Below are 23,229 nucleotides of genomic sequence, written 5' to 3' on the forward strand. Positions count from 1 at the left end.
CCGTGTAGACTGAAAAGCTTAGAAGAACAAGGACGATAACGGCAAACTGAAATGAAACCACAGCGAGGTGCCCCGTGGCGGCTCCGTGATGCCGTACGGCGGTGCGTTGCTGAGATCTTCAGTATTCAAAAACAGAACGAAAAAAATGCTGGATGCCGCTACTATTGTCTGTAGACGAAGCTCTGCTGTCGACGCAGCGTCATTGCAACAAACCGGGACAAGCTCAATCCGCTGAAGGGCAAACAGAGGCGAGGAGATATTGTTTGCTTAGGGACCGACAAGACGAAGTGCACACACATGCGTAAACACCTAGAGGGGATACAACATGTGAAGTAATAGCACGCTGTTGTTGTTGTTGTTACTGTCGTAGTCAAACGCAGTGAAACGATGGGCCTCAAATGTGGGCGGATCCGATCTTGTTTGGGTGTAGTCATCATATGATACGAATACTTCGTTCTGCGTTGCTCAAATCCTTGTCTGTCTGCCTGCCTGCCTGCCTGTCTGCCTGCCTGCCTGCCTGCCTGCCTGCCGAGTAACTGAACTGAAGGGGAGCAGGAAAAGAGTGGCGAAAAAAAATCGCATCGTACTACCATAGTACGCGGCTAAACAAAGGTTACGTAGAAGGTGTACAGACAAGTGTACAACGGAACCGACGAAATGATAGCTGTCCCGATGCAGATTAAGATTCACAGCTCATAGCACAAGGTACACGCAATCATATTTAGGAAAACAGCAGGAGAAAAAGAAGGTCGAGTCACAACGCTATTTAAATTGACAGTATTACGGTTAAGGAAATCATCAAAATTCGAATGACGAAAGGCTGCTCGTAGTCGATTGCTCTGCTTGGATAGGTGAGAGACAAAGCTGGCATAAAGTCAAATTTTAGTTAACTTACTTATCTTTCCAGTAGGATAGTCGTTTGGCATTATCGAAAATTAGGACCAAGCCTTTTCGTTGGTGTGACAAGCAAAAGTTACGATGCTGAGTGTGGCTACAGTGTGATGCACGTAAATAGAATGTATGAAAAGTAAGTGTTTTTTGCTTAGCTCTGCTCAGGTCTTGTTTGTTATTTAGTAGTCACAGTCGTCGTCACAGGACTGCGTACGATTTACCGTGCTTTATTATTTCGGTTAATTTTACCTAATGTACGTATTTTTCATTAGCATAAGTATTCTGAGGTAGATATGTGACATCACTACCGAAAATTATGAATATTATTAGTGGGACCGAGCCTCGATGCTAGTCAATATTATGTACGCGAATGATAGGCGCATTAGCGGGCGTGAAGTGAAACCGGTCCGAAATATGTATCGCAGAATCAATTTCCCTTCTTTTCTCGCAGTCACTTGTGATCTATTTTCGATGGTTTTTGCCGGATTCTCGATCAACGGCGTTCTCCGTTCATAGGCATATCCGCTGGTCGGCGTTTCCTTGCCACGTGACGCGTTGTCGTTGCTGCAAGTCATTCAGTAAGTGGTGTCCAATGCCGTTTGGGTTGTCGGCCCGTTCCGACGCCGTACGGCAGATCCATCCCGGTTTCAGCTGGGCCTAATGTTGCATATCCGCCTGCAGATGTCGCTCACTACGCATCTGTTAGATGCGACTGCAATGGCCAATACCGCGCTGGTCCTAGAGAAATAGCGGGCACCCGCTAGTCAGTTAAAACGTAGTATATATGGAAATTACATAGTGACAGCAATTGTGCATACAGATGTGCAGATAGAAAAGCAAATACACACGTGTATATCAGAGTGTGTTTTTAGATAATGACTGCGTACGTAAAGAGGTTTCTGCCCAAACTGCGACTGTGTTGCCGATATCTTGTTTTTATCTATTTACGTTGACAGATAGACCATACGAAGTGTGTGCATATTAGGGAAAAGGTTACTTCTGTATCAGTGGCAGCAACCTACTTAATAGAAGCGGCAGGAAAACAGGAAGCAAATAATGAAGAATATTATCACCAGCATGGTTCAGTTTATTTGGGTTTTTTTTTGTCAGCGTAGCATCGTTAGAAGGTTGTCGAATTGAATCGTACCTTATAGTCCCCACTGCTTCCTATCGCCTCTATTTATCCGTACACGAGCTGCATTTGCCGGGTGGTGACTCTTGACTATTTCCCGTAGAGACAGTTGTTAGCTGCGTTACAGTTGACATATCCAGTTCTGTTCCATCTGATTCCTGTGACGGCAATTCGCTGGGTTCTGCAAAACTGGGCTCATCAGCTGCTTCTAGTGTAGCCGGATTGCTCTGTTCTGATATTAGTCGTGTTACAGCTGTGTTATGAGTCTCGCATCAGCGTCACAACATGGCTTCGTGGCGCCACTTGCATCATAATAATGCCACTTCGAGGGATCAACCATTCGACCCGTTGGTTGCTTTGTTATCCACGACGCTGGGTACTAACCCGTTATACCGTCCCAGTATATCTATTGGATACACCGTGTTTGGGATGAACGATGCACGCCATACTACCGCATCAGATCACAGCTACAGAATAGATAACCCCCTCTATCTGCATTTGGTTTGTGGCTAGCTGTAGTGGTCTAACTAATATTGCTAGTAATTATAACGATAACGGAACCTTGGCAAGCAAACGTTTGCATGTATACTATCATTACTAATACTACTAGATAATCATTAACTTTAAAGGCAGTCAATCAACCAGCCAGCCGACCGACCTGCTTACCTCAGAGCCAGCGGTTCTATTCATCAGAAGCAGCGTGATTTCGTATTCTTGTATATCTTGTGACAACAAATAACTATTGCTGTCTCTGCTAGCAGCGTACCGGTCGAGATCCCTATTACGATCGTCATAATCATGGCGGTTGGAGAAATAGCCCTATGACGCCATTGGCGTCTGGCGCGAGTGACGCGCTAACACATGGTTCGAATAAGCGCCTCCTTATCTGGTCGCAGCAACGGCGCCAGCACCTGATAAAATGAATAAACAACATTCAAATATAGTAACAAATAGACGAAAGATTGGTATCCTAGCAAGTGTTTTAGCGTCGCCCATTTCACCCGTCTATCAGCTATACTCTCCTATATGCAGTCCGTTATCTGCTGTATTTCCTATAAGAAGCTATGATTCGTTTTCAGTATTAGTAGAACGCTAACCGGTAAGGAACTCGAAACATGTAAAATACGCGAGACACAGTTAATCATTGATTGGCCATCGTATTACATCGTAAACAGCAGACATGATCAACACAATCTTTCTTCTAGCTCTGCCCTATCCTGTCATTGCTTTCCCTGCTAAAGTCTTCAGCTATCTTATTCACGTCACTGTTCAGTCCTCGGACGTACTTCCTGTCACCAACTACGATATCAAAAGTCGACTGTCACTGTACCATGCCGAGAATTCACACTGCGGTCCCATTACGGATGCTAGGTCTGGTAGGATTATGTTTCTTTCGTGCTTTTTACTGGTTGAGTTACCATCGCAACAGCAACAGTTGCTACGCTGCCTGCGTCATGCCTTTCCGACGTTGTGACGACTATGCCGCTTTTGCGAGTTCCCATTCCTCTAGTTTGCTATCATCCATATATCTATCTACTCTCTGCCTGATCGTTGCTGTGACTGACCACCCGCAGCATCGAATACGATACGTTTGCATTCGTCATCAGCCGGAACCGTCAGTGCCGTCGGACTCTCCTCGGCTATTATCAGCTTTCGCGCGGTGTCAACATTAACTGCCCATCACTAAGCCGCCGCTGATATACACAGTTGCCGTGGACATATCTTTTTTTTGGCCGGATCAGCTCGAGCTGCGACGATACAACGGGGGCCGTAGGCTCACGGCGGACGGTAGTGATGGTGTTTGCAAATGTGCTTTGACACGTCCCTTCGGTCGCCTACCAATGCGACGTAGCACTCCCATAAATTGGCCGACACGTTTCTCAGGCGGACCGCCAACATAGCGGTGTGTAAATGCGCGAAAGCACGTGCAGAAACACTCAAGCGAGCTCACATCTAAATAATGCGCGGTCAGAAATGCGCGTGTGTATATATATATATATATGTATACCTGGAATAGCTGTGTCGCTGACTGTAGCGGACGACTGCCTCTTTTGTCGCTAAAGTAGATTGTGGTTGGGGAGCTAGGGGCATCAATTGACCAAAACAGCTAATAGCAGGAACTAGCAATTGCTATACTATAAACCGCAGCTTGATTTTCCCTGTTGGGCTTTGTCGCCACAGCTGGTGTTACTCCCTGTCATAGAACCCATAGCCAGCGGAAACCTAAGTCAACGGCAAAATGCCTTCTGCCCCTTTGACCGGAACAATTCGTGAAGTTTAGTCCGAAAGATAGAAAGAGCAAGGGTCGGTCGGTCACCCTCCCTTTAAGCGGTCGTGCTGTTGTGTATATGTTCTTCCTGTTTCGACCCGTGCCAACTGAGACAACCATTGGTCACCCATTGAAGGCAGAAATGAAAGAAAAAACGTTCTCGTGATGATTACAAAAAAAGAAAAAAATTGATAACTAAAAAAGAACGCCAAAAACAAATGAATTACAGCAAGCGATTGTAGCTATTCGTTCAGCTGGGTATGCTGGCGCTCCTACTCTCTTGTAAGTGCCTTTAGTAACACGGAGTAAACTACACCGACAAACTCACCCATACATAGTTGTTTATCATAAAGGAGAACGATCTTTGTGTAGATACATGTTACGTAAACATACTTACTGAAGCATTGGGCTTGTTTTGTACGAGAACAAAACAGATTCCCAATCTTCCGAGAACATAATTCCAGATTTCTATTATCTGGTAAGTGTAGGGAAGCCATCAGTGAAAGGAGTTCGCAAGAAAACTAAAGGTCGAAACTTGTATGAACAGTATCAGCATATTCCACAAACGGGTAGCGTCATAATCTAGGCTACAGGATACTCACCCCCGGTGTGTACAACCCCTCGCAAAAAGCGTTCGTCGAAGCGGTATTTGAGTAGTGATAAGAATTAAAAACAAGGTCATCATGGAGTAAACTACTCCATCGGGCCAAGTAAATGGCTATCGAATCGACAGTGCAGCTTCCATTCTGATCATTCTGGCTCAGTGCGATAGCGTCAGTTGATTTATAATGTTAACTTCCAAGTTATCGCTGCGCTGATTGCTACTGTCGTCTGATCATCTGATTATTTCCTGTTATTTGTTACGTTTGCCTGTGTTTTACACCACTTTTTATAGCTTCTTCTGTGTTTTTTGTCCTGTTATGTATACACATACACTCTCATGTAGTGAAATTTCGTATTCGGCAATATCTCTTGATGTTTAGACCGTCCAGTGTAATCATTCTGTGAACTATAATCACCACCATCAATGGCAGCAGCGATGAAACTATGAGTTTTTTGTTGCATACATTTCATAAGAACGGTGCCGTATTGCAAATAGATTTTATTCCATATAATAATTATCTAATATTGATGTCTTGCCGCTACACCATTGGTTCTTCACGCTGACGACTTGACGGTGGACCGATTTCACGATCCTGAGCCGCTAATGCGATTCACTGCGGCTCCTGCAGCCGCTCGCACTTCTGTAAAGAAATCAAATACAGAGTAAAAACGCGTAGAAATTTGCGTTTTAATAATCCGCCATTAGAACTAGTCAACGTCACCAGTCACAGAGGCGTTCACCGACTTCGTCCGTTGCAACCTAAGTACAAGCGATTCACGGCGTTCGGAACGTACGCTCAAAGTGGTCTCCGGGGCGGCTGCTACTATATTGATCACAGATCGGATAAACGCCTAAATTTTACACAATACAAATTCGTTTTACCGTATACTTCTATAAACAGGTGCCAAATAATAGAAACATCGCTTTCTGCTAGCCGGACGCTAAAGATTTATTAAATGTTGGCAAGTTAAACATAACTAGTATACGTAAGAGGTTTTTCGTAGGACAACACCGTCGCCGACAACCAATATATCCCTACCTTCCTTCTTTTTTTTTTATTCTAAAATATATGCATCTTCTGATTACAATTACACGGACAGGCCTGTTGGACTATTAGCCCCACGTCGGCTATGGGGTGGAGAACGTCCGGTCCTAGCTAATCTCGATAATTTCATGGATAACAATAGAAAATCGATAATATTCAGGCACAACCTGAAAGTAAATCGAGTGCGATGAAAACATTTTGTAGTACTTTCCAAAAAATGAGAAAAGCACAGATAGGTAAGCGCCTAAGATAATCCGACGTCAGCGGAGACGGTGTTTATCTGTTGATCGGTTACCTGTAGATAATTGCTTTTCACATGATTGGAAACACCATATATCCCGCATTATGGGGTTAATTGTTTTCTGCTTTCCGATCAGAGCGACAGGTATAGCCAGACGAGGCACGTGAAGATTTCGGATCAAAGGCGTACCTCCAACGTATCAAATATAAAAGAAGTTGGAGAAGTCAGCACACAGCGACGTATACGTAAAGCACGTGCCTTTTCCGGAAGTCAAGTACCTATATTATGAGTAGCGGTTACGAGACTGAATATCTTGAGCTTTGTCTTGACCAAACAGTTCATATTGATTGGATTTGTTTAAATATGTTACATTAATTAATGCCATTGGCTAACGATTCTGGCTAAGAAGACTCTAAAACACGACAAAGTACTTGGAGCGAAAAAGCTGTAGTGACAACCTTGAGCCTAACGCTTTACGCACTTACCTAGCGTGAGACATTCAGGATTTGCTCACCTTGACTATATGTTTACGGTTGAATTTTCGACGCATGTATCGGGCTTCAAAGTAACCGACTTCGCGGTAGTAAAAGCGCTGTGGACCGTTCTCCGCTTGTTATTTGTTATTGTGCACGAAGAGGCAAAAATGTTTGCTTTGACAGCACGCAAGATATCGAATGAAAGAAGATGTCGTATGATAAATTGGCACGATCCTATAGGCCACGAAAAGACTGAGGTGCGAACGACAAGAACTCTGTTGCTGTTTATGCGGCCAACATGAAGTAGAAAGTTCATTTTGAGGTCGCCGTTATTGTCGCTATTAATTTGTTATATCTAATATAAAAGGCTGTTTTTATTGTATGCACGGCGTATGTTAGCGTTAAGCTTCGCCAAACTATTATGACGCTCGTAAATCCTTCCGTCAAGATAGACGGTCTTGCTTCGTCTACACTTCATGGGTATATTACTTCGACGTAAACGTTTAAAGCGTGGCGCGCTGTATTTCGATTGTCAAACGTGGGTTAACATGTTGGGTTTGGAAATCGAGAACCTCTTTTTTTCCCGAATCAGCTTACATATCAAGAGCCGAACCATGGCAGTGAGGTCAGATACCAGTGCAAAAGGGATGTTGACGATAAGGTAACCGTGACCTATGTAATTATATTTTTTGCAACTATTTTTCATTCAAAGACAAAAGCTATTTGAAATCAAGAAAATTAGTGGAACACTTATATAAATATTTGTGCCCCATGTTCTAACTAATTATCGTAGCACACCTGGATAATGTATATGATTTATGTGCCGAATAATAAAGCACATCTTCACGTTCAGAGTTTACATGTAAAGCAGCACAAGGATCCTTCCTCCTGGCAGGCTGATCTAATAAAATACAACAAGAAAATCTGTATTGCAGGATTGGTACACTCGGCCTTCCTATTCCTTATCAAAGTAGAACTATAAATGATATTCATTAAATATGATAAAAGTTTTGGTCATACGATGATAGCGATCATATTCGCGAATCAATAAGCTACCAGACGGATGGATATCAGATCAATTGCGCTTAGAGCTGATGCCTACTATATATATATATATACACATATATATATTCTGCATGTAGGAATGTAAATGTTATTTTCCGTGGCATATGAACAGTGATACATATAGTGAAACCCACAACCTAACAGATACCGACTACAGCGAGACTTGATGCCGTCTACAATATAGAAAGTTTAGCTATTTTTTATCCACAAAAAAAAAAATGGTGAAAATCAACGCCCCTCAAATGGCAGTAGCAGTAACTATGAGCTAATACTAGTTCATGTGGGTTTTTTCTTATTTTGAACAACAAAGTAAACCCAATCAAACTCTCGGCACAGATTATAAGAGCATACGAATGGATATATGGTTTGTTGGATTAGCACTACATATTGTATAAAGAAGCTCATAGCTGATTGTAAGGCCTTTAATAAATAATTTGTTATTAAATTAATAGAAAACGATTGAAGAGACCTGTATGCAAGAATTTCACTTTAGATTAGTGGAAATGATTGATAGTCGACCGATCAGACCGGTCGCCCAGACTCGCAAGAGATTAATAGAGGTTAAATTGAAGTATGATTTTCGTACATATACAAAAGGTCTAGAAATTGTCGAGTTGCCAGATATTTCTTTTTCTCATTTCGCTACCCATGAACAAACATATTCATATATACTTTACTATAGCTGACAAATATTGCCACCGAGAATACTTGCTGTATAATACAACTTTATCGAGCCGCAATTGCAGGCAGAACTGCTTTACGAACAATGTACTCGGCCATGTTTGCGCTTTGCTTACCACACTCGTCTTTCGAATACCTCTCGAAATGAGCTTCTGACCAAGAAACAACGGCGAATTGTAGGGGTAGGTGCGGTGGGGTAACAAATATTGTAAATTCGACCTCTTCGCACGAAGGCAGCGGTGTCGCTTGCAGTGCCGACAGAAAGGCAGTGCTTCCAATGACTATTCCAGCTGTCTGTTGTGTTGGCACAGATGTGATTGTTTTTTTAGTTGGTGTATTGTTGTTATTATGATTAGACCACCATCAATCGTATGCCCCCCTGTGACAAGTATTATGCTATATTTTAATGCTAACGTTCTTGAGCCGCTGCGTTGTGGCAGAAAAGAGATGAGTCTGAGTCTGTGTCGACAGAATTTGACAAATAGATAGGCAGCGACCCTATTTCAGCTACTTCTTTTGCCAAACAAATTGGGAAAATTGTAATCCCTTTTACAAACTGGCATGAATCAATCAATCAATTAATCAATCAATCGATACACGATTTCGATCAGGTGTGCAAATTTGAAAAGCCCTTACTAGCGTCCAAATAAACTTTAGCTAAAGGAATAACAGAAATATTCTAACATTAATTTTTCTCAAGCAGCTGATTGCTAAGAAATCGTTATATAGTTGTCTAGACAAACAGGCCAGGGCATTTAAACAGTTTAGATTAAACCAATCGAAAATCTGTCACGGACAATACTGATGGCACGGATAATGTTTGTGCAAATAGTTAAAAAGGGGCAAAATGCTGCAGTCCGTGTGATATATAGAGTATTCACAATTTCGCCTATGGGCATCTAATAAAAAATAGCGGAGTTTCTATTTGGGAATTGGGCGGCCACTTAAGACATTGAAGGCTCACTACCTACATCGTCTACAGATCGGAAAGCCTCTGATAGCGTTTGAAGTGCCTGCGCGACAGACAAGTGAATAACGTGTTTGTGTGCTAATCTTAGGGAGGCACAGTGATCAAGGTTCGAAACCTGGCGTATACATATTTCGTTTTCTGCTGGAAGCGATTTATATAATGGAATGCCTAAACATAAAAATGTAGATATGTTAAAATGTATGCTCGAGTGGTATTTAGATACTCTTTGGGTACGTTCGTCAACATGGAGGTCGTCTAGAATAACACATGCCGCGAGTCTTCGCGTCCCCAAGTCTTTCGGGAGGATCTTTTTGAATCGCCTGGCGAGGTTCCGACAAACAGTTAGACGACGGTAGTAGCAACAGACTGATTTACGAAAGTTTATTCTAGTACTCGGCAAATTCTTCCAATAACAGTTTAAGTTTACGTTCTATTTTTTAATGCTTTAAAGTTAAGCAGAGGGTATTTGGATCGACGGTGCTAAGATTTAGCTACACTTTGTATAACGTGCAATATTATATTAATTAGTAGTTCATGTTAAGCCATGTTGCAAGTGTTGAATCGTCGGTGCGTTAGCATAAGGCAACTCTCAATCCTGTGCGCATCGTCACGTAATATGTATATTCATGCGTCGTTTATACACGTTTGCAACACTGTATTGTACGTTTATATATGTAGCTACATATTTGGGCCACAGATACAGTCTTGTGTATGGTAGCATCATGGCGAATTTGGATGACGCGCGGTAGTTTCAACAATTGGCAATGGACTCTGAATATGCCGATTAGCCATCAAAGGCTGGACGAACATTTCGCTCCCCGCAACGATAATTAATAGTTATCCAAAAAGACTAACAGCATCGCAAAATTAACAGCCGTAACAATGAACATATACGACGCAACGAACTATAGATGTTCATCCAGCGGCGCGGTAAATATGAATCCTTTGAGATACACACAATTTTTATCAGATCCCAAGAACACGCAAAGCTCGGTGTTTCCTAATTGCGATAATAATATCTATCGGCTATGACAGTCAACACACACAAGCACCTGAGGCGTAGGCGGCCATTTTTCCGTTTACTGTTGTGATAGCGAGCAAAGAAGACGGAACGGCACGATAAGAGCCGAGAGCCGAACGTCAGAGGGAGCGGTTAAATTTATGTCCACACACACAACCTGTAGACTGGCACAGTTGCCTTACTGTATATAGGTCTCTTAAAAAGGAAGCATCGCAGTTAGCATTAATTAGATTTTCCATATAAAAAGCAACAGTGTTCCAGTATCGTCACCATCTAATAATGCACCACAAATAATTCCCTACTTAGGGAAAAATTAATAACTGCACTTCTATTAAATCTGTTCTTTTTGTAGGATTCGGCCGATTACGAATTTTACGAAATCTAGTTTTGACCACATGAGTTTTCGTCTGTTCACATGTTTTGTTACATGCCCACGTTCGAAACGCGCCCACGTTCGAAACGCGCCCACGTTTGAAATTTGATGCAATGCACGCTTGCTTGAGCAATTTTTCTTTTCCCCTTTACCTATTGGCTATCAACAAGCACAAAAATCAACAGGTCAGTTCAGTGTCCTAGACAGGACTATAATTATAAATACTGATATTGTCGTGACAACTGTTGGTTAGTGAGCCTCCGCTGATCTGCAATCGTGGGCGGCGGGGTGGCGTTCGTAGACCTCGAAAACCACCCCTGTAGAAACGTCTGGTATTTCAGTTCTTCCTCGCTACCACACCAGTGGCGTTTCTGTCACGGATGAGCTCGCTAGCGTAAAAGCTTGATGAACGTTCTCGTGTAATATCTCTCCGTCTGTCCGACAGTTGTCGTTCGATACAAGGTTTTTGTCATGCGTAATCTTCTATATTCGTATTCACGAAGCTGACTGGTGAATCAGCTGCCCAGTCAGTGAAGTGCAGTAACGACAACGACGACGACAACGGAAATGACGTTAATGACGCCAATTTTCACAATGAAATATATACTGCAGACGAGAAGAAAAACACGAACGAAGCGAACGGATAGTGGACGCAAAGATAACACGGAATGAACCGACACCCCTTGTCGGTTGCCGTTGCTACTATTTATATTTCGCTCTCCATACGATATACAGCCCATTTTCGCCGATGTTCTTCAATTTGTCGTTCGGTAACGTTTTCATTTTCGCTTCTATGACCATCCTGTGATTCTGTTCTGGCAATTGGATCTGTGTAGCAAGCTGCGACATGGACATAACGATAGGGCGGTAGAAACGAGGGGGGCGCATGAGAATTGAACTAATACCTAACAATGTTTGCACTTTGTGTGTGCATTGATGTTCGGCTATTTGTCGTGTTTACAAGGTAGCGGATGACGATGGCCACGAGGATAAGGAAGAATAGAAGAAACCGCTGTGTTGGTGGACGCGACTGGAAGGGTAACGGTGGACGGCACTGTCATACAAGCTTCCTCCAGCGAACATTGATGCTAAAGCTGTCGTTTCGATGGTGGTACTAGCGCCCGCAGTAACGTCGCTTTCTGCCTATTGTAGTTTCACGTTATTCTTTCCTAGAAGAAATCTATTATGCTTGTGCAGTCGATATCAATAGGCAACTGGTACGAGTTGATCTTCTGTTCAAGACCAAAAGAAAGAAACTTCTCTCCGCGTCGACAAGATAAGGGCAATAGCTAACGATGACTATAATAAAGGGTAAAGATCAAGAAGTGGTAGAAAAAGAATTCTAAAAAGATTTGTCTGTTTGCGAATCTGAGAGTCAAAAGAACTTGACGTGACGCAAAAGTAGGAAACGGCCTTAAGGTATCCGTTCGAACGGGAGGGCAGGATAAGGGGCTAATACTTCCGGATTTTGTGAATCTAGTTGAGATATCGGTGACTGAAGGTGCGATAAGGGGGTAGCCGTACTGTGAGCCAGAAGCGGTTCTTCTTGGATTATTTTGTTGACACGACATAGCAACAGTTCCTATGAACTATTCTCGGAGATATCAAAGTATTTTTTTTTTTCGAGCTAGATGTCAATACATTATTAGTCTACTACATACGATGTAAGTGAGACTGAGTTTCGTACCTGAGGCGATGATAAACAGGGAGGTGGGGAGATCAAGAAGCGACGGCTGCAATCGCCGATAATGGTTCTAACGAAAAAAAAAGTGTTTAGCATACAGGCTACGAAGCGCATCCATGAGTCTCGACTAATATAAATTTCGACCAGAAAAGCAACATTCCCCTTAGGGTTGACTTAGGCCGTCAAAACAGCATAACGTAAGCGATTTGTCGAATAGTACGTCGCCACTTGCAGAGCGCTACGTTTTGGAAGATGTGCAACACCGACCTAATTTGTACATGGTGTACAACGAAACACAACAAAAAAAATACATATAGCACCTCAATAGTGCCTCTAAATTTCACCAATAATAAGTTACTCTACTCTTCTGTGAGCGACACAGTATCGCTATGGCTCTAACAGGAATGCGCCGAATCTACCGAAACGTCCCACCTGTAGACTATGGGAATTCGCCGAAAAGCAACAAAACACAGGGATGATGCGATTGTTCCACGAATGGGAAAATCGCTGGGGAAATAAACGCAAAGCGACGCATAAACCGTTCGAGCAAATGCAATCCGACTATCAACGACGGAAGCACAGCCTTAATACGAAGGCATTGAGGTACAGATAGGCTGATGCTCGTAAAGTAACTCGTCGCCATCGATCGATTAAACAATAGCAGTGGTGCATAATGTAGATATTGCTGATTTTGCATTGGCATTGTATTGAACATTTCGTCGGCCCGTTGGGTCCACTGAACGTCAGCGAACGTAGAACTGGAAAAAAAAATCTGTCTTAAATAAATGAAGAAAGGGTGCTGTATCAAGGCGCCAACCACCCAAGATAACGAAATAAAGAAAGAAAACCATGAATCCATTGACTCATATGAACAACACAAAATAGCTCATTGTAAATATGCCTGTATGATGTGCGTAAAATGTGACAAAAATAGATAAAACATGACCCAACAGAAAATAATAAAAAAACACGCCTTGCTAACGCCGTTTTTCGTCCATGAAGCCGCTGTACGGTCCGATATGCTTCTGCGACCATTAGCAGCTGTTCCAACTGCCAGTGCCAAAGAATCTCATGTTTGTTGGTGGTAACAGTCGTCTAGCTTGGCACAGTAAACGGAGCGACGTCGGATAGAGAAATTTGCATCCGCTGGTCATCTATTCGCCAAAAAAAAATATGGCGATAATTTCCCGATGCTTCGTACTGCTTCATCACCCATTTAGGTATTTTCTGTAGCCGTGCCTTTTCTCCTGTATTTCTTTTTCTCTCGTTCAGTTTTCCACCCGGTACGCGTCCTCGCCCCTCTGAGGAACTGTACGTATTTATCGCTGCCAGTGCTGCGGCTGTGAGAATTGCTTTTTTGGGACAAGATAATTTTTTCAACGTTCTTCTAATTTAATTAGATTTTCTAGATTCCAAGCCAGCAGACGTAAGACCCTTAGACAAGGTACAGTTACGTACGCAGACAGACCGATGTCACTGCCTCCATCGGCACAGCTACGACGATCGAGAGACGACACCACCCGATCGAGTGCGTCTGAGGAGGTCGCAGCAAGAAGCCGGCGAAACTTCTCCTGTCTGGTGGAAGCACGGCTTCAAGCAGGTCTTCCATGAACTGACTATGCAAACCGATACCGTACTGGTCTCTACAGAACACCTGATAGTTGTGCCTAACCCAGTACACAGATTTGAGAAAAACAGAAGGAAAATAGAAGGCAGAAGTAGGAGATCAGGCTCGAGCCTTGCTACATGCAGCATAAACAGCACAAACTTACTGGATGCGCTCTAAACTGAATACGCACTAAGTTGAACGCGAAAATCAGTTGCTAACCTTCGTGTATCTGGGCTGGATTGCTTAAGTCTATCTTTTTCATTTTGGTTCACGTATCTAACCCTTCTCATACAAGGCTACCGCATCCAATTTGCAGTTTGCTGTTCTTTTGAGAAGAAGAGAAATATAAGAGTCAGCATGTTGGCTGCTGGCGAATCTTAATAACTATAATTTAGTATAAATAATTTCTTCATTAGCATGGTGCTTAATAAAGAGTACTGAGTACTTTTAGGTGCTGCGAGAATTGCATCCTTATTTTACAGCCTGGATGTCTGGCTGATATATTTATTCATCTGACCCAGATCCTTAATCGTCGGGCAGCACCAGTAGATAATGGCTCAATACGTTATCCGAAATGTGGGGAAATATTAATAAACGAGAGAAAAACAAAATGACGAGACGGGTTGACCCACAGCATAAGTTCATCTTTTACAGAAACTTATACGTGAATGAACAAAAGTTTTGTCGTTTCTGCAGCGTCAACGAAAGTACACTTTATTTTCATAAGCACGACTTTGATGAGATGATCAGTCGCATATTACTAGCGGTGTTCATTAGGTGATTTATAGAGATCTTGTATCAAATTATACGTTGAAGACGAAATACTATTGCAAGAATAGTTTTCTCCGCAAAGTATGACGTTTATGCAATAAGCCCCTGCGACCATATCGTATAAATCCACCACTCTATGAATCGAAATGTTTGATCTCCAGGGGCTAAACGATAAAGACATCGCAATGGTGACCAAGTTGCAAAAATTGAGCATCATAAACGAGCCGACAGTTGTCGTTAACTCAACTATAACTTACAATAACTAAACTTGCTTGCACGTGTCGAACGAGTGAAAACCGAACACGTCGATAAGTACCGGTCGTATATGCCTGCTCTACAGTATGAATGCTCTAACTGCGTGCTAGAATGCATTAAAGATAGCTACTGAACATCTATATATATATATATATATATATATATATATATATATATATATAGCAGAAAATGTGTTTATAGAAAAAGAATTCTCATATACTGCTTTCATTTGCTTGTATCAAAAATAGATTTAGGCTCTCGCCCTTATCTTTAACATATTTGTTTGTATAAATTACACCATTAGTGACCGGTTTTTTTTTGTACCGAAAGTATCCCATATAGTTTACTAGGAAGAACATAATAGTCGTTCTAGTAAGTGCGCATAACACATGTGGACAGGACACAGGACAGGCTCAAGCAACAGATCCCGTTCTATTAACATTTCTCTCTGCGCGTACATAGATGTTAGCTTTGGCTGTCGGGGCACGTTCGACAAGCGGCTTTGACATAGTGCTTTCCGGTCATATCACCCACAGCTCACCAGCAACGGGCAGTGCTCATCATATGGCAGAGTTTGAGAACGGGACTGAAAGATGTGCACGTGACTAACTATCTTCCCACGTTGAGATGTATTGCACGCGTCACAAACCGGAACAGTTTGTAAAAACTATGTTTTCTGGAAATTCATCAAATCAAGTGGCACACTTCGCTATCTCTGTTGACCTGGAGCAAGGACGAGCTTCGGAAGAAAAGAAAAGCAGTTTATCGATGCTTATCGGAAATACAGTGACCTGTCTCTTTAGCCTCATCTCCTGCCTCAGATGTTCTTCTGCATTACGATAGCATTACGTTACTCTCTTTTTATAGCCTAACAAATACCAAAAAAAAAGTCTTCTTCAATATTCATATCATACAACAGCTCTGTTGTACTGATGTTGTTAGTACACTATGGATGGCTAGCATATGCGTCACTATAAAGTAACCGGTCGGGCTGTTCGCTTGGAAAATACGGGACTATATCATTAAGGCTGTATTAGTTTTAAAAATTACGCGGGTTTACCCCAGCTGTTACTACCTGTTTATTATTTTCCTTTCAACTTTCATGACTCCTACCGCCGAACGTTTTCATTATGTGCTGTTATAATAATCACCATTGTGATGGTCAAAAGCTTCAAGTATAGCTCAAGATCAGTAAACATCCTAGTTCAGTACACCTTTTTAACGTTACAGAATATAGTATAAGGACTGACCGCCAAGCGGCACATAAGAAGCCAAAAAAAGCCTATTCAAAACGCAACACCAATAGCGAGAAGCAGAAACAGCTGCCTAAGTATCATTGCCACCGACGGCGGCGAGTGTGCAGCCAACAGTCGAAGAAATTCAACGAATTAGCCCTTTTTTATTAGATACAAACACTGCTAAAGCAGACGGCCAACGGTGTGAAAACGTTTCGAAACGTATGATGAAGATGATTGGCGGAAATGAGTAGTATAGTCAAATTTCTAAGGTAAAGTGATGTCCGTAAAAAGGTAGCCGACCTACTGCCATGATCTTCAGTCGCAGTGAGGGTTTAAAAGGTTACAAGTAACAGCTGTGAGTGCGAAAATAGCAGTACGCGTGAATGAGCGGCTAACAAGTCCTTTTTATGACCTGTTCATTTCTTAAGGAAGGGCTGTATGCTGACACTTTGTTAGAAAAAAACACTTCAGCGGATACGGGGTATCTGCAGATCATTTTACAGCATAGTACGTAGATATATTGTATGCAAGTAGATGCATTGAAGCATGTTTTATCAAGCATGTCTTTCACTCGGAACGATTGATTTTATTGTGAGTAAGGTTAATCAGTGATGAATCAAAAGGACCAGAATAAGAGACCGTATTGAGAGAACAGCTCTATGAAGCATCGATGATATGATACGAAACCGACGACATATTTGGTACTCAACTGAAGCGTATCAGGATCGCTGCTTGTTGCCAAAGAGATCGTAATGATGGTAATGGCACTATAAATATAATAACATTAATAACAGCGCGTAGACATAAGATAACAGACATAGTGACAAAAAATGCGCGATAAACTCAAATCAACTTCGCAGTGTTGGAGCACGTAATGCCTATGTGTGTCGATATTTTCGCCAAGAACTTTATCTATCTGGAAAAGTGAAGGTAGCAGACAAATTCACACATCACGATAACGATAATAGATAAAAAAAAAAAAAAAATTCCGATGACGAGAAAAACAATAATTACAGGATACTGAAGACCCTCACATATAATCAAATCAGCTTATTTTGAGAGATCCGGCCCGAGATCCGATTCAGCGATGCAATCGGCCCATATTTTGGTTTCCAGTCTTCACAATTCTACTGAGAGCCGGCGGGAGAATAGGAAATTAAATGAGAATGCTAATATCACACGTTAACAGCCACAGGTCTACTGATGTCTGTGAGCCAATTGTCCCTGTTCATCGAACAGAACATTGATTCTGGCCGAATTAGTCGTTTGTGTTTTACATATAGGTGCCCATCACAAATATATTGGCTGTATATAGACTGATAGATAAATTTGTTTTTGCAGGAAACGAATGCTCAACCCTTGAAGTCTTGTTTATTCGATATTTATTGTCAAAACCGCGCAAAAATTGTACATGGTCGCATGCTGCTGGATGAATCAAAACTCGATGGAATTCGCAATAGTGCGGCGTACCACAAGATTTCTCTTATTAGACGCCCAACCCGCACGGCAAAATATTTGGCCCGCGTTAATGTTCTATATCTCTTTGAGGAATGCTAGTATACTAAAGTCGGCATAATTACGAAAGAAACGGACTGCGTAAATAACTTGTTTGTTATAAAAACCTTAATATGTCACAACTAGATGGTCTCACAGCATTCAATTAAATCATGAGTGTATAATAGAATTAGGAGAAGGTTGGGCTAAATGGACTACCGGGTTTATTTCTAACATTTAGGATTTTCAAGATTCATACGGGTCAAAAATTAAATGCAGCTCATAAGCAGATTTCAAAGGTTAGAGCTAACAGGACAACAGCTAAAGGGACAGCTAAGTCATCATGGAACTTCCCTTGAATAGAACACCTACCTTGCTTTTTTACGATGGTTTAACCCATCTCAGAACTAATTATGAAAGACTAAGATCTCAAGCAATCACATTTTTGAATTGTATCATAAAATCACTCTGAGGACTGTGTGGATCAAGATGAGATGGAGCTACATAGGCATTGGGGCATATTGGAAAGCGAATGCAGAGAAGTTAAGCAGACAGACAAAGCTGCCGCCGACTACAATCCAGATTAACACGAACGCATATACGTGTACACACGTCAAAGTAACGCATCGTATATTCACATCGTCATCCCTGTCAGCACGAACGGTAACTCATGAGAAAACTTCACGCCGTTGAAGAATCGTCATAGATAATTATTTAGACTAGCCTTGGATCCGTCCGGTCGAGTCGGCTTTAAGGGGCGGTGCTCAGATTGTTCTCAAAAGAATGCAACTTACAGAAGTGTCAGTGCCTGTGCCGCTCAAAATTCGACTGCGAACTTCGTAGCAGAACCTCATCTGCACCTGTAGTACACGTATCATAATTATTAACTTAGCTAGCTTGGTAGTAAATGAGCATATAACAAGCCATAATCAGTTTTTTCTTTCTAGATAAGGGGCATTCCCTTAAACCTATATAACTGCACTTCGGGCCAATATAGTCACCACATAAATGTATTTAAGCGACATTTTCTCACCAAAAAGAATGACCTATAGTGAGCTGATTTGGGCTACATAATAGAAAAATCTTTGACTGATTCATTTTTTTTTTCGAAGCACTGGAGTGCTAAAGACATTTCTCGCTTTTTCGTCGCCTCCCCTATATAACCTTATTCCTCATCACGCTAACGAAGTAGAATTGTAAGATAAAGTGAACCGCCTATATTGATTTAAAATACGTAGTTTTCCATCATAAGTAGGGACAACACGTACAATACTGAAAGGGCAGAGTCTCTCTCTACTACTAAAACACACTAAAAAATCTCTGATTAAGGCCAAATAGCCTAAACATCATCCTGAAATGATTATTTATCCGTCTACACGACGCTACCTACCAAAAACATAGCAGTGACCGCACCGTATTGCATCTTGCACGAAGTACACTATATAATTTGAGGTCTTATGGTGTATTAATGAGTATATTTAGGGGCCCCATCGGGCCCGTTGCTCGCCCAGTCCCCTAGATACGCACAAACGGGCAGAAACCAAAGAGATGCCATTTTCCGGTCTGGGCCTACCTTGTTACCTATGGTCCTCCTTGTAAATATGGTAATGACGGCCGCCACGCTCGATGCTTGATGGAGTTGTGGTTGGTGATGGTGATTTTGATTTATAAACTAAATCGGCCTCGAGAGTCGTCATTACATTTCGCCGGTTCTGATGATGTTGATGCTGGCAGTAAAAAAGCTGCTTCTTCTATATTTGCCACTACTATCGGAACCGCAAAAGGCACGGAAAAAAAGGCCGTCTGCTACTGCTGCCACCACTAGAGATAGAGGAGGCATGTATACAGCGAAAGGCGTATTAGCTAGTTATGCCAAGTAGTGTTTCGATAAGCTGATTGCTGAATTCTCTACTGTTGGCATAGCGGCTTGTGGTGCCATTGGGTGCCATGGCTACTCAGGCTCTTACCGCTGGTCCGCTGTTGTCGCCGTTGTTCTCTAAAGGTTTTTGACGGCTCTTATTTTTCGTGCCTGTCTGCCTGTGTGTGAGTGTGTACTCGCGTGAGAATGTACGTCTTACAACAAGAGGCAAACGCAATATATGATAGAAGCCGAGAGGTACGCGCCATTTGCCCGATGATTGCTCTGCTTCTTAGCGACGGGTGACGATCCTGAAAGGCCAATTGATGACCACCAGGTCCATCCGCCATAGTTCTGTGCAGAGACCATTACACAGTTAGAAGAAATATGGAGCGTTAGCAGGTTTTTTAAAACGGTATCAAAAATGTCTTGCTTCGTAAGCAAGCTAATCTTACCTTGCTACAGTATTACATGACATAAGGTGGTATTCCACTTGACCAACGTATGTAATAGGTAGGAGCAACACGACTCGATCTACTTGCGGCTGCTAGATTGGTCGTATTTCGTAGCCAATCTACTGCTGTCCTTGATCAGAGCGTTGCTTCGACTGTTTTTTGCGCTCGATGCCGCAATGAGGTCCATTCGCCCAGTGATCCTGTCGCTGCCGCTGCCGCCGCCGCCGCCGCCGCCGCCGCTAATAAACCGGTGCGAATACGAAAAGCCAGAGGCGATATTGGTCACGAAGAAGAGACATCCCAGGCTCGAGCTTCTGCCCTTATCGTCGCCGCCGCAGCCGATCAACGTCGGAGTAGCTAGCTGCGGTAGAAGAGCGATAGTCGAAGTTATTTTGCGTTGAAAGTTTACGTAGACCGATCGGCTGAGAACGGCCGCGTCTGATCGACAGCCAAGCTCGAAGCGTCGCCATTCGACGGTTTGTTGACGAAGATTTTTGGCAGGCAACGACGGCGCCCTCAACAGCAGGAGTACCTCAGGGGCTATTTTCACTTCAAAGTACAGAGGGCAGATCTATTTTGAAAAGCTTCCGCACCCGTAGAAACAAGGTGAAGCTCTCACTCCCGTCTCCTGTCCGATACTTCTATACGTAGATCGAAGATAAAGCGCACACTAATAAGAGCCTGCATATTCGGGCTTCTTAAAGAAAATGGCAGAAATATTTCAAATAGTATTGATCAGTAAAGACCGACAACAAAGCATGAGGTGAAAATTGGTAAGACGTGTTCACGCCATAGAGATACAAACCACTATTTTCACCGTATCTGCTGCGGACAAAAGTATCTGATTACTTAAATATAGAACGAGCCGATGACTTAGTTCGTTCATGGTGTATTAATAGTGAGTTTTTGTACTGGATTTCCTCTGTACGATCCCTCCTCAGGTGTGTTTAACAGAAAGTTGATCGAAAGGCTTTCCTTCAAGTGAACATGTATGGTTCGATGGCGTATTTCAAGCTCGGATCTCTATCACAATCGATATCATCTAGTGTCGTCTTGCCAAAATAGAGAATTCAATATTGGCTACGCTGCCCTATCTGTGACTGTTTACGTATATCACATACGTATTCAGATCTGCCTTTAGCACGTGACACTACCCTGTAACTTAGCTTATCCTCAAGCATTTTTTTTGCCTGCACCTCGTAGATATTCCTCGCACAATTGAAATGTATGGACGACTCCATGAGATGGTTATTTCCCGTTCTTCACATCAGGCCTCACTCTGATCTTATAAATGTGCGCCAGGAATCTACTACGGTCTTGACCCACGGACTACCACATTGCTGGACAAAACGGGATACAACTCTATCGCTGTATCACTTGTGTACAAATACAATAAAATACAAAGCCTGAACAAACGGCACACTAATTAAGCAATCATTGATTAACTGCCAGTAAAGAGGTCGACCATTTCTTCTTCATATTGGTAGGTCTTCATTATAATATAGCGTAGCTGCGTACTATTATGCATACATTCAAGCATACGTACATATTAATCAAGCAACGAATACTTGTATGCCTTTTCTGACTCTTGGACAAATCTAGCCGCAGGCCCTTGCCGTTCACCAAGATAACCGGTTCTATTGAATGATATTAATTGTGTAATTGCCAAATATTGCGATTCGTCTAGATGACCATCATTGCGAAAGCCGTATAGGTACTTGATACCGTTCGTGGCAACGGACAAACGATCCTGCACAGGTGGCAAGAATTACGACGATCGCACGACCACTTCCGCCGTATTGTTGCTCTTTGCTCATTATTGTTTTCGTATGCTCACGAGCGAGGATGTCTCAGGCAAGGCCAAACGAGCGCTGCGGAGGGCTAGAGCATAGCAAGTTCACAGTGCCGTAAGCGTGGAACGTTACCGACACACGATACGAATGCCTAAGACATGCTCTAGGGCGGAACGGGCACGCGCGTACGTGATCTTTATTATTGGTCCGATTTGACTTGGCACGTGCTTCCTGGCGGAGAATCATATCAAGAAAAGCACCAAAACTCCCGCTCCGAAGGCCCTAATCGAGCAACAAGAATCCGATTCGGATGAGGGAAGAAGGCAAAACTATATGCTTTGTAGATCTGATTGGTCGGCTCTGTATTTAAGTGTTCGCGTCTGCTCGTTAAACCCGATTCGCTTATACAATGCGCTTGTTGCTGATCTGTAAGGTTGCTGTTATGTAGCTGTGACGGCAGCCATGATCCCGGGTGCCTACCCTATGTGACTCTTACACGGTGATTCTGCCTGTATACCCACATACTTTGTCATAGGTTTCGCTCACGCTGAAGGGGCTTTTCCAGTCTTTGCTTTTCGTTCGTCTTGTTTACCGCGTCTCGATTTCGCAAGCAGGAATTATTGAAGTAGCACGTCGGAAATATATTTATTAGATGACACGACGTCTATCCACAACACGCCATAGCTATGACATATAGAATTTTACGAACGTTCCAGGATTAGCCCTTCATGTTCTTCAGGACGCAACCAATAAATGTCTTTGTTATCAATTTAGATACGAGTATGGTTCGTTTTGACAGGGCATTTCGTTATTGATACGAATAATACTATATTATTACATTGCACACGAAAAGATGTAAATTCTAATCTAGAAGTTCTTCTATGGTATCCTATTAAAATGTTTATTTTACATATTTAATTGCATCCTATTAAATATTTACCATCGCGTCGCAGAACGACAATGTGTGGGGGTAAAGGAAACAAACAAGGAATGCTGCGTAAAAACAGCGACCAAGAAACGCACGCTACAGCGAGAATCCGTAAGTCACATTTTCCCCTTTTACAGTCTTCCTCCTTTGTTGTGCAGTCTATCCGTTTAACTGCGTACGATTTCAGCGTGCTAAGTTCGATTACTTTTCACCTAGTTTAGACCCTACGGGTCCCCCGTGATTCTGTCGGGCCGTTGGTCAATGCACCCTCCACCATTATCTTTCTAATGAGCGAATTGGATACGATTTTTTCTCAACCGATACCCACTACAGTAGCGTCGCCGATATCATCAACAGCCTATACGCTTTGCGTGCG

General features: G+C 42.5%; 1 protein-coding gene and 2 long non-coding RNA genes across 8 annotated transcripts in view; 2 read left to right on the top strand and 1 right to left on the bottom strand.

Annotated features, from left to right (window-relative positions):
* The window catches only part of LOC111270554 (uncharacterized), an 86,005-nt gene that overhangs the window by 46,346 nt on the left and 16,430 nt on the right, over positions 1-23,229 (top strand). The gene's annotated exons all lie outside the window — the stretch shown is intronic.
* On the bottom strand, positions 925-19,916 carry LOC111270555 (uncharacterized). Of its 6 annotated transcripts, XR_002686343.2 has the most exons (6): positions 19,210-19,380; positions 18,614-18,679; positions 4,895-5,536; positions 2,690-2,934; positions 2,039-2,429; positions 925-1,629 (listed from the first exon to the last, which is right to left on the bottom strand). It is a non-coding gene; the product is annotated as an uncharacterized LOC111270555 (long non-coding RNA). The 6 variants fall into 6 exon arrangements; XR_015314982.1 differs by lacking the exon at positions 19,210-19,380 and adding an exon at positions 19,393-19,916 and having other exon boundaries at positions 2,039-2,934; XR_015314983.1 differs by having other exon boundaries at positions 2,039-2,934; positions 5,441-5,536.
* On the top strand, positions 16,015-18,680 carry LOC111270556 (uncharacterized). Its single transcript, XR_002686348.2, has 2 exons — positions 16,015-17,083; positions 17,667-18,680. It is a non-coding gene; the product is annotated as an uncharacterized LOC111270556 (long non-coding RNA).

This window comes from Varroa jacobsoni, unplaced genomic scaffold (assembly GCF_002532875.2).
Source record: "Varroa jacobsoni isolate VJ856 unplaced genomic scaffold, vjacob_1.0 contig00006, whole genome shotgun sequence".
Classification (NCBI taxonomy): Eukaryota; Metazoa; Arthropoda; class Arachnida; order Mesostigmata; family Varroidae; genus Varroa; species Varroa jacobsoni.